Below are 13,035 nucleotides of genomic sequence, written 5' to 3'. Positions count from 1 at the left end.
ACTGTTCACCTGTTCACTGAAACTCTGGAAAAAGGAATTAAGGACAGATCAGAAAAGAAGAAATGAAAGAAAATAAGTCAGGAGAGTTTTTTGCCACTTCCCTCAAAGCAAAGGGGGGCCCACCTTGAAATTCGGATTACCTCGGGTGATACTCCTCTGAAGGGGAGCTCTGTGCTGTGACCAGCCTAGGGTCCTCCGTCGCTCCTTCTTTCAGAGCTGCACGGTGGCACTACCTCCGTCTGTCTGCTTCGTGCCCCACTTTGGGTGCCAGTTTCTGCGGGGGGCGCTCTTCAGAAAGAGAGAGGCAGTGGAACTTCCCTCAGCAGGGGTCCTGAGGAGAGGTGAGCCTGCTGTCTGCCAACCCAGCCCCTGGGCGAGCGAGAGACAATCAGACGCGACAGGGGTTCCGTCTAAGCAGTTCCGCTTTATTGTCATAAGCTCTTGGTTTATAAAGGCAAGCAGGGAGGGGTTTGCGAGGGACTTTCCATAGTTGCACCAATCACATTAAAGGTCAAATCGTCATGTGCCATCATTATAACAGGAGTCTATGGTGATCATGCGCTGTCTATGTGCACAGAAATCAAGAGAGCCAATCAAAACTTTTGACAGACAACTTAGGCCATGCCCTCATCTCTTCCGCCAGGTGCCATCTTAGCTCTAAACCGCAAAGCTAGCCCTTCTTTTTTAAGGTTTCCCATTTAGGGCCCCACAGATAGGTGGCTCTTATTTAATTCTACACTTATATTTAGAGGTAACTATGAATTGACTAGAAAACTTTGGGTTCATATGGTTTATTCATAGATTCTTAGGCATCATTCTTTATTCCTTGAAATCAAATTGGTTCTCATTCACCACCCATAAAAAGTGGTTGATTATAAAATAGTGATATACTGTCTATTAAAATAATATGCCATTTTTATGACATGAAGTAGAGAAACAAATTATTGCAAAATAATATAGCAGCATTAATAGTCTGGGTCTGGAATACTTTGAATCTTTAGAGTCAGATTTGCTTAAAAACGGAGACAAAACTAGATGGATTTAAGAGTGCTTCAGTCTTATGATTAGGATGAAAATGGTACAGGAATAAAAACAAAATAAAACAGATCAGGCTGATTAAATTGGAGGAAGAGAGATATTCTTAAGGAAAAGATTGAGATCTAATCTATCTTAGAGGACAGCTTAGAAGTACCTAAGAGGAAAATTATATCTTGAAGTTCAGTCTAAACTGATAAGCACTGTTACATAACTACTTTTTAAAAGGCCATTAAAATAAAGAAGCATTTTAAATGCAGTTGAGAAACAGTGACTAATGCCCAAAGAAATTTAACAGGGAAGAACAAAATATTCCAGAGTAGATGGAAATGACTCTCACAAAGAACATCAGGGTTCAAGAAACCATTGAGAGACACCCTTGAAATCTATGACTTAAGGATCCATGCTAAGAAGAACAGCCCATTAAAGATCATTACAAGCATAGCTAGAAGTTAAAAACTCTAGATATCTTTGAAAGAGGAAGGTCTGAGGATTAGAATATAGACATTAAAGGTGGAGATGATGAGATCACCTGTATCTTGGGGGAACATGCCCAGGCTGAGAGAAGATACAACAAAGTTATCAATGACAGATAAAGTCTGTGTCTGAAGTAGACGTTGAGCTGAAGCAAGAGTACCTCCCAGCTAGAGTTATGCAACTTAGGAAAGTAGAGGAAAATCACATTTATTAGATATATTTGGCATTGAATAATAATTTCTGAAGCTCTGAAGGAATTGTGCCCATTCCAGTGGGAGACCCCAGGGACAGTGGCTGAAAGAATACCTGCTTTCTCCAGATGCTGGGATACCCTCTGAAACATGTGACTTACAACCTATGCTCTGACTTTTCTCTTCCTCCAATGGTTTCCCCAGAAGCCCACATGGTTTACTCTCAAAGTTGCCTAACGAGTCATTTGCTTAAATGGGACATTTTCAATGAGGCTTAGCCTTACTACTCTATTTAAAACTATCATCTATTGCTCTTATGGTTTTTACTTAGTACATGTCTTTTTTTTTCCCCAATAGTACATTTGAAAACTTTATATAACTTATTTAATATTATTATGAATTGCTTATTTTGTCACATTATCTAGAATATAAGATTCATGAGAGCAGAGATATTTGATATGTTTTATTAACCTGTGTATCCTAAGATTTTAAGAAAGTACCTGATACATAGGAGTCTCTCAGCAAATATTTGTTTAATGAATATATTTTGTACTTATGACACTTGGAAATAAACTATTACAACTTCTGGGACTCTACTGGCGTCACACAATCCCAGAGAGGAATTACTAGCTCCTACCAAGCATAAAAACCCCTTTGACAGAAAATTAACAGATTGAGAGAATTGGATGAATGATTTTAGGATTTAAATTAAGACTTTAAAGCTTTAGTCATTAATTCACAAGAATTATTTTGAACTTTAATTTATGGCATACTTAACATCATTGCAGTTTAATCTTTGAATTTCTTCCTAAAAAGTACTAGAAAATTTGTATTAAATTATAATGTATCCCTGCATTTTGACAAAGTTTTTGTTGTTAAAAAATATTTGGACATCTTTTTTACTAGAGGTTCCTGATGTTATTTGAGTTTATTGAGTTCATTCTGATATAATATCAATTCTAATTGATATAACATTATGAATAATATGGTTGGACTTAATTTGCTTTAAAAATAGTACAAAGAATAAATTTTTTACTAACAGTATAGACTGCTCTTGGAATTAATGTAGTGAATATACTGTTTTGATTCATTTCAGAACATTTGGGTGGCAAAATCTAAACCAAATACTGATACTCTTAGGAAGATAAAGAAAGCAGCATTTGCAGAAGTTTAGTGAAGTAGACTCATGATAGGTAGATGAAATACTATGCAGATAAACTACTAATTACTTGGGGCGGGGAAATTCTTCAATGTTCTTTAACCCTGAGCTTCCTTGTTCGGTCCAATATGGCAGGGGTGGGGAGGGATACTAGGAAATGATAAAGGAACACTTTCCCATATTTTTTTCCCTTAAATGGAGCCCCAGACCTTTCTTTACCTTTACTCACTTCTCCCTAAAGATGTGTTGTAAATTACTCTATGGATAATTTTGAGAAAAATAAATGAATATACTTAGCTCACCTATCTTCTTTCTTGGAGATTAACCAGCACACAGAGAACACAATTCCTCTCTGTTCTTCCCTCTCAGCAGAGGAGTGTCCAGGTCTAACATGATAGTGAATGGTTGGGTAATTTTGGCGATTTAGTTGCGATGTCCCATTTTGTGCTAAACGAAGATACCCTGGAGAAGGGAATGGCAACCCACTCCAGTATCCTCGCCTGGAAAATCTCATGGACAGAGGAGCCTGGTGGGCTGCAGTCCATGGGGTCGCAAAGAGTCGGGCACGACTGAGTGACTAACACAAGCTACACCCTCCTCATTAGTCTTCATTAGTATCAAAGATAGTATGTTAGCCTCTACCTTTATTCTTTGTTATTTAGACCTAGGTGGAGAAGAGACTTTTTATTTATTTCCTTTCTCTGGCTCAGATGGGAAAGAATCTGCCTGCAGTGCAGGAGACCTGGGTTCGATTCCTGGATCTGGAAGATCTCCTGGAGAAGAGAATGGCTACCCACTCCAGTATTCTTGCTTGGAGAATTCCATGAACTGAGGAGGCTGACGGGCTACAGTCCATGGGCCACAAAGAGTCGGACACAACTGAACGACGAACACTTTCACTTTTAATGAATCCAAAAAAAGTGTTTTCTTGCTGGTTACCTGCTTGGGTGAGATGCCCTCATTTTGAGATTTATAATGGTGAGAATATGACTCCATTTTCTCATTTGTCCTCTATCATGTTCTCCTAGAGCATCTTGGATCTTACTTCTTTTGCCCTCTGGTACATGGCTGAAGCAACTTAGCATGTACACACACGACCTTTTAAGTCCAACCACTTCGTGCATGGCTAATTCGATGGCTTCATGTCTCTCTCTACAAGGGCCAGTACGAAAGTATGAGACAGGCTGCTTCAGTCCTACCAGGATTATTTCACTAGAACTGAAAGTATAAGTGAAAGCTTTTACTTAATGGTTGTGCAAATATGTAATGCGATTACAACCTGAGAGAAAAGGTTTAAAACTTTGCTTTCTAACTTCATTTCAATATAGTCCTTTGTTAAATCTTTCTTCCTGAGACTCCTCATAGTCCTCTAAAGAAAGGTCCCCTTTCTGTGCATTAAAAAGAATATAAATTTCTGAAACTATTTTCTGCCCAGATGAAATGCTCTATTTCTGTATCCATTATTCTGCAGCATTATTCACTTCTTGGCCTTCATATAATGTAGTTCATGAGGGGTCTGCACTTCTCAACTAGAGGCCATTTGAAAACATGTGAGAATACTTTGTCAAAATGACTGCTGCTGGTGCTAAGTTGCTTCAGTCCGACTCTGTGCTACCCCATAGACGGCAGCCCACTAGGCTTCTCTGTCCCTGGGATTCTCCAGACAAGAATACTGGAGTGGGTTGCCATTTCCTTCTCCAATGCATGAAAGTGAAAAGTGAAAATGAAGTCACTCCATCGTGCCCGACTCTTAGCGACCCCATGGACTGTAGCCTACCAGGCTCCTCCATCCATGGGATTTTCCAGGCAAGAGTACTGAGTGGGTTGCCATTGCCTTCTCCATCAAAATGACTAGTTATAAGTTATTTTTAAAATGACTAGACAATAGTACTGCTATTTTTGGTGGACTGGAAGATGCTAATTATACCATGATAAGAGGACAATCCCATCCAAATGTCACCTCATTAATTAAAACAAAATAAGTTGTTTCAAGTTTAGGGTATCATGAATCATGTTGGGATGCTCATTGTTGCAGTTGCCTTTCCCTGCACAGTAGTGAAATAGCTGAGATATAGGATACACTTTTTGTGATCTAGTACATAATACCAGTCAATTTTCCCAAGTGGTTGTATAAAATTTATATTTCCATGGGCATTGTATGAGTGTTCCAAAAGCTCTATAACCTTGTTTCCACTTAGTGTTTCAATCTCTTTATTTATTCATCTTTAGGTTTAGCTGTATTACTGGCTATATAAAGTTATTTTGACTTGAATTTATCTGAGGACTAATGTGGCTGAGAAAATGTTCACATGTTTTGGGGGATTTACCCCAAACTGTTTTGAAATTCCTATTCAAAATTCTTCTCCCACTTTATTTTTTGTTTCTTTCAGTTTTATTAAAATATAATTGATATATAGCACTATATAAATTTAAGGTATTCAGCATAAAGGTTTAACTAAATACATTATGAAATGGTTACCACATTTAGTTTGCTGATCATCTATCATCTCATATAGATACAAAAAAAAAAAAGAAACTTTTTTTGTGTGTGATGAGAACTCAAGATATACTCTCTTAACTTTCATATATAACATACAGCAGTGTGACCTGTATTTGTCATATTGTACTTTACATCGTGGTACTAATTTATCTTGTAACTGAAAGCTTGTACCTTTGACCACTTTTGTCACCATGCAGAAAGATGACACTTTTATTGACTGTGTTCTATATTGCTGTATATTTCATTTTCATGATTCATTTATTTCTTCTCCCATTTTATGTACTGCCTTTTACTCTTTAAATTTTATCATTTAATCAATCAATGTTTAATAATTTACCAGTTTTACTTTTTTAAACAAAAGTATGTATTACTTAGCATTTTTAAATAAATTCAAAATATTTTAATACTTTTCTTATGATGTCCTCTTTGACTCATGGGTTATTCAGAAGAGTGAGTTATTTAATTTCTATATTATTGGAAAATTTCCATATATCATGCTTCCACTGATTTTTAGATTAATTTTCTTATAACAAGAGAACATCTTTTTTAATTTAGAAAATATTTTATTTCTTTTTTTTTCAGCTTTATTGAGGTGTATGTAATTATGTGTGTGTGCTCAGCTGCTCGGTCCTGTCTTACTCATTGCCACCCCATGGACTATAGCCCTCCAGTCTCCCCTGTCCATGGAATTTTCCAGGGAAGAATACTAGAGTGGGTTGCCATTTCCTTTTCCAGGGGATTTTCCTGACCCAGGGATCAAACCTGGATCTCTTGTGTCTTCTACACTGGTAGGCATATTCATTACCACTGCACCCCCTATATACCTCAGTTAATTAATAAATAAAAGTTTATATAGTCAAAGTATACAACATAATGACTTGATATACATATACCCTGTGAAATGATTCCCACAATCAGGTTAATTACCATATTCATCCCCTCATGGAGTTTACTGTTTTTGTGTGTGTGTGTGTGTGATGAGAATACTTAAAGTCTAGTCTTAGTAAATTTCAAGTGTAAAACAGAGTAGTAGCCATGCTGTACATTATCCCTAAGATTTATTCATTCATCTTATAAGCTGTTGACTAGTATCTCTCCATTTAACCTACATTCAACTCCTGGTAACCACTGTTCTCTTGCAGTGATTTTTTATTTTATTTTATTTTAGATTCCATGTACAAGTGAGATCATACGTTGTTTGTCTTTCTGTCTGGCTTAACATAATATCCTCTGTGTCATCCATGATGCATGAAGAGAAAGATTTCTTTTCTCATGACTGAATAATATTCCAATGTGTCTATGTATCTACTATCATCTATCTATTTATTTAGACTCTGATGCTGGGAAAGAATGACAGCAGGAGGAGAAGGGGACAACAGAGAATGAGATAGTTGGACGGACTCACCTACTCGATGGACATGAGTTTGAGCAGGCTCAAGGAATTGGTGATGAACAGCGAAGCCTGGCATGCTGCAGTCCATTGAGTTGCAAGGAATCAGACATCAGTGAGTGACTGAAATGAACTGATCTATTTGTCTGTCTATGTCATCTTTCTTATCCATTTATTCATGGACAGACACTTAGGTTGTTTCTATATCTTGGTGATTATGACTAGTGCTACCATAAACATGAGAATGCAGGTATCTCTTCAAAATAATGATTTTATTTAATTTAGATATAAATGGATATATATGCAGAATGGAATTACTGAAATGTCTGGTAATTCTATTTTTTTTTTTTTTTTGAGAAACCTCCACAGTTTTCATGGTTGTACCAATTTACATTGCCACCAATAGTTTATAGGAGTCCCTTTTCTCTACGTTCTCCACAACATTTACTGTTATCTTTTCAATAAATGCTTTCCTAACAGGTATAAGATGATAAATAATTGTGGCTTTAATTTGCATTTCCCTGACTGATAGTGGTGCTGAGCAACTTTTCATATGCTTGTTGCTAATTTACATTTCTTCTTTGGAAAATTCCTATTCAGTACATTGCCCATTTTTCATATTTTTTTATTATTATTATTGCATTATCTGTGTTTCTTATATATTTGAATATCAACCCTTTAAGGTATGTGGTTTGCACATATTTTCTCTCATTCTGTAAGTTGCCTTTTGATTTTGCTGATGATTTCCTTTATTGTACAGATTTTTAGTTTGATATATATCCACCTATTTATTTTTCTTTCTGTTGCCTCTGCTTTTGGTATTATATGCAAAAAGTCATTACCAAGACCAGTGTCAAAGAATTTTCCCCCCTTTGTTTTCATGTAGGTGTTTTATGACTTCCGGTCTTACACTAAAGTGTATAATCCATTTTAAGTTGTTTTGAGTTAGTTTTTATGACTGGCATAAGATAAAGCTCTTGTTTCATGCTTTTGCATGTGGATATCCAGTTTCACTGACACAACTTATTTAAGAGACTATCCTTTTCCCATTGCATATTCTTGATACCTTTGACAAAGATTAGCTGTGTATATATGGATTTATTTCTGTTCCATTGGTCTATGTTTTTTTTTTTTTTTTTTTGCCAGTGCCATATTGTTTGGATTACTTTACACTATAGGTTGAAACCAGGAAGAATGGAAGATTTCTCTGGCTATTTGGAGTCTTTTGTAGTTTCATATAGATTTTAGGATTTTTTTCTATTTCTGTGAAAGATGCCATTGACATTCAATGAGGATTACATTGAATCAGTATATTTATTTGGGTAGTATAGACATTTTAACTATTAATGTAACTATTGTTAATTTAACAAGTAACAATATTAATTCTTATAATTCATGATCATACGATCTTATCTTTTCATTTATTTGTGAATTCTTAAGTTTCTTTGATCAGTTTCTCACAGTTTTGAGTGTAAAGATCTTTTAAATCCTTGGTTCAATTTATTCCTATATATGTTATTGTGTAGTGGCAATTATAAATGGTTTCCTTAATTTATATTTTATAGTTATTTATTACTGTATAGAAATGCAACTGGTGTTTGTCATTGATTTTGCATCTTGCAAGTTTACTGAATCTGTGTATTGTTCTAAAAAGTTTTGGTGGGGTCTTTAGAGTTTTTTATAGATAAGATCATGTCATCTGCAAATGACACAATTTTGCTTCTTTTCCAATTTGAATGCTTTTCATTTCTATTTGTGCCTAATTGTTCTGGTTAGGATTTCCAGTATTTAACAGATATGGTGAGAATAGGAATCCTTATCTTGTTTCTCATCTTTAGGGAAATATTTTCAGCTTTTCCCCATTGAATATGATGTTAGCTGTGTGTATAAGTTATATAAGCCTTTCCTTTTGTGATGTACATTCCTTCTATATCTAGTTTTTAAATTTATTTATCTTATTTTTATTTTTACTTTATTTTACTTTACAATACTGTATTGGTTTTGCCATACATTGACATGAATCCACCACAGTTGTACATGAGCTCTCAAACATGAACCCCCCTCCCACCCCCACCCCATATCATCTCTCTGCACCATACCCGTGCACCAGCCCCAAGCATCCTGTATCCTGCATCGAACATAGACTGGCAATTCATTTCTTACATGATAGTATACATGTTTCAGTGCCATTCTCCAAATCATCCCACCCTCTCCCTCTCCCTCAGAGTCCAAAAGTCCGCTCTACACATCTGTGTCTCTTTTTCTGTCTTGCATACAGGGTCATCACTGCCATCTTTCTAAATTCCATATATATGTGTTAGTATACTATATTGGTGTTTTTCTTTCTGGCTTACTTCACTCTGTATATTTGGCTCCAGTTTCATCCATCTCTTTATAACTGATTCAAATGTATTCTTTTTAATGGCTGAGTAATACTCCATTGTGTATATTTCCTACAATTTCTTATCCATTCATCTGCTGATGGACATCTAGGTTGTTTCCATGTCCTGGCTATTATAAACAGTGCTGAGATGAACATTGGGGTACACGTGTCTCTTTCAATTCTGGTTTCCTTGGTGTGTATGCCCAGCAATGGGATTGCTGGGTCATAAGGCATTTCTATTTCCAGTTTTTTAAGGAATCTTCACACTGTTCTCCATAGTGGCTGTACTAGTTTGCATTCCCACCAACAGTGTAAGAGGGTTCCCTTTTCTCCACACCCTCTCCAGCATTTATTGCTTGCAGACTTTTGGATCACAGCCATTCTGACTGGTGTGAAGTGGTACCTCATTGTGGTCTTGATTTGCATTTCTCTAATAATGAGTGATGTTGAGCATCTTTTCATGTGTTTGTTAGCCATCTGTATGTCTTCTTTGGAGAAATGTCTATTTAGTTCTTTGGCCCATTTTGTGATTGGGTCGTTTATTTTTCCGGAATTGAGCTGCATAAGTTGCTTGTATATTTTTGAGATTAGTTGTTTGTCAGTTGCTTCATTTGCTATTATTTTCTCCCATTCTGAAGGCTGTCTTTTCACCTTGCTTATAGTTTCCTTTGTTGTGCAGAAGCTTTTAATTTTAATTAGATCCCATTTGTTTATTTTTGCTCTTATTTCCAGTATTCTTGGAGGTGGATCACAGAGGATCCTGCTGTGATGTATGTTGGAGAGTGTTTTGCCTATGTTCTCCTCTAGGAGTTTTATAGTTTCTGGTCTTACGTTTAGATCTTTAATCCATTTTGAGTTTATTTTTGTGTGTGGTGTTAGAAAGTGATCTAGTTTGATCTTTTACAAATGGTTGACCAGTTTTCCCAGTACCACTTGTTAAAGAGACTGTCTTTAATCCATTGTATATTCTTGCCTCCTTTGTCAAAGATAAGGTGTCCATAGGTGTGTGGATTTATCTCTGGGCTTTCTATTTTGTTCCATTGATCTATATTTCTGTCTTTGTGCCAGTACCATACTGTCTTGATGACTGTGGCTTTGTAGTAGAGCCTGAAGTCAGGCAAGTTGATTCCTCCAGTTCCATTCTTCTTTCTCAAGATTGCTTTGGCTATTCAAGGTTTTTTGTATTTCCATACAAATCTTGAAATTATTTGTTCTAGTTCTGTGAAAAATATCTCTGGTAGCTTGATAGGGATTGCATTGAATCTGTAGATTGCTTTGAGTTGTATACTCATTTTCACTATATTGATTCTTCCGATCCATGAACGTGGTATATTTCTCCATCTATTAGTGTCCTCTTTGATTTCTTTCATCACTGTTTTATAGTTTTCGATATATAGGTCTTTAGTTTCTTTAGGTAGATATATTCCTAAGTATTTTATTCTTTTTGTTGCAATGGTGAATGGAATTGTTTCCTTAATTTCTTTTTCTACTTTCTCATTATTAGTGTATAGGAATGCAAGGGATTTTTGTGTGTTGATTTTATATCCTGCAACATTACTATATTCATTGATTAGCTCTAGTAATTTTCTGGTGGAGTCTTTAGGGCTTTCTATGTAGAGGATCATGTCATCTGCAAACAGTGAGAGTTTTACTTCTTCTTTTCCAGTTTGGATTCCTTTTATTTCTTTTTCTGCTCTGATTGCTGTGGCCAAAACTTCCAGAACTCTGTTGAATAGTAGTGGTGAAAGTGGGCACCCTTGTCTTGTTCCTGACTTTAGGGGAAATGCTTTCAATTTTTCACCATCGAGGATAATGTTTGCTGTGGGTTTGTCATATATAGCTTTTATTATGTTGAGGTATGTTCCTTCTATTCCTGCTTTCTGGAGAGTTTTTATCATAAATGGATGTTGAATTTTGTCAAAGGCCTCTCTGCATCTATTGAGATAATCATATGGCTTTTATTTTTCAATTTGTTAATGTGGTGAATTACATGGATTGATTTGCGGATACTGAAGAATACTTACATCCCTGGGATAAAGCCCACTTGGTCATGGTGTATGATCTTTTTAATGTGTTGTTGGATTCTGATTGCTAGAATTTTGTTGAGGATTTTTGCATCTACGTTCATCAGTGATATTGGCCTGTAGTTTTCTTTTTTTGTGGCATCTTTGTAAGGTTTTGGTATTAGGGTGATGGTGGCCTCATAGAATGAGTTTGGAAGTTTACCTTTCTCTGCAACTTTCTGGAAGAGTTTGAGTAGGATAGGTGTTAGCTATTCTCGAAATTTTTGGTAGAATTCAGCTGTGAAGCTGTCTGGACCTGGGCTTTTGTTTGCTGGAAGATTTCTGATTACAGTTTCAATTTCCGTGCTTGTGATGGGTCTGTTAAGATTTTCTATTTCTTCCTGGTTCAGTTTTTGAAAGTTGTACTTTTCTAAGAATTTGTCCATTTCTTCCACTTTGTCCATTTTATTGGCATATAATTGCTGATAGTAGTCTCTTATGATCCTTTGTATTTCTGTGTTGTCTGTTGTGATCTCTCCATTTTCATTTCTAATTTTATTGATTTGATGTTTCTCCCTTTGTTTCTTGATGAGTCTGGCTAATGGTTTGTCAATTTTATTTATCCTTTCCAAGAACCAGCTTTTGGCTTTGTTGATTTTTGCTATGGTCTCTTTTGTTTCTTTTACATTTATTTCTGCCCTAATTTTTAAGATTTCTTTCCTACTAACTCTGGGATTCTCCGTTTCCTCCTTTTCTAGTTGCTTTAGGTGTAGAGTTAGGTTATTTATTTGACTTTTTTCTTGCTTCTTGAGGTATGCCTGTATTGCTATGAACTTTCCTCCTAGCACTGCTTTTATAGTGTCCCACAGGTTTTGGGTTGTTGTGTTTTCATTTTCATTCATTTCTATGCATATTTTGATTTCTTTTTTGATTTCTTCTGTGATTTGTTGGTTATTCAGAAGCGTGTTGTTCAGCCTCCATATTTTGGAATTTTTAACAGTTTTTCTCCTGTAATTGATATCTAATCTTAATGCATTATGGTCAGAAAAGATTTGGAATGATTTCGATTTTTTTGAATTTATCAAGGTTAGATTTATGGCCCAGGATGTGATCTATCCTGGAGAAGGTTCCGTGAGCACTTGAGAAAAAGGTGAAATTCATTGTTTTGGGGCAAAATGTCCTATAGATATCAATTAGGTCTAACTGGTATATTGTATCATTTAAAGTTTGCATTTCTTTGTTAATTTTCTGTTTAGTTGATATGTCCATAGGTGTGAGTGGGGTATTAAAGTCTCTCACTATTATTGTGTTATTGTTAATTTCCCCTTTCATACTTGTTAACATTTGTCTTACATACTGTGGTGCTCCTATGTTGGGTGCATATATATTTATAATTGTTATATCTTCTTCTTGGATTGATCCTTTGATCAGTATGTAGTGGCCTTCTTTGTCTCTTTTCACAGCTTTTGTTTTAAAGTCTATTTTATTGGATATGAGTATTGCCACTCCTGCTTTCTTTTGGTCTCTATTTGCATGGAATATCTTTTTCCAGCCCTTCACTTTCAGTCTGTATGTGTCCCTTGTTTTGAGGTGGGTCTCTTGTAGACAGCATATATAGGGATCTTGTTTTTGTATCCATTCAGCCAGTCTTTGCCTTTTGGTTGGGGCATTCAACCCATTTATGTTTAAGGTAATTATTGATAAGTATGATCCCATTGCCATTTACTTTATTGTTTTGGGTTCGGATTTATACACCCTTTTTGTGTTTCCTGTCTAGAGAATATCCTTTAGCATTTGTTGGAGAGCTGGTTTGGTGGTGCTGAATTCTCTCAGCTTTTGCTTGTCTGTAAAGCTTTTGATTTCTCCTTCGTATTTGAATGAGATCCTTGCTGGGTAC

This window comes from Oryx dammah, unplaced genomic scaffold, assembly GCF_014754425.2.
Source record: "Oryx dammah isolate SB20612 unplaced genomic scaffold, SCBI_Odam_1.1 HiC_scaffold_19, whole genome shotgun sequence".
Lineage (NCBI taxonomy): Eukaryota > Metazoa > Chordata > Mammalia > Artiodactyla > Bovidae > Oryx > Oryx dammah.
Note: the sequence above shows the minus strand (reverse complement) of the source record.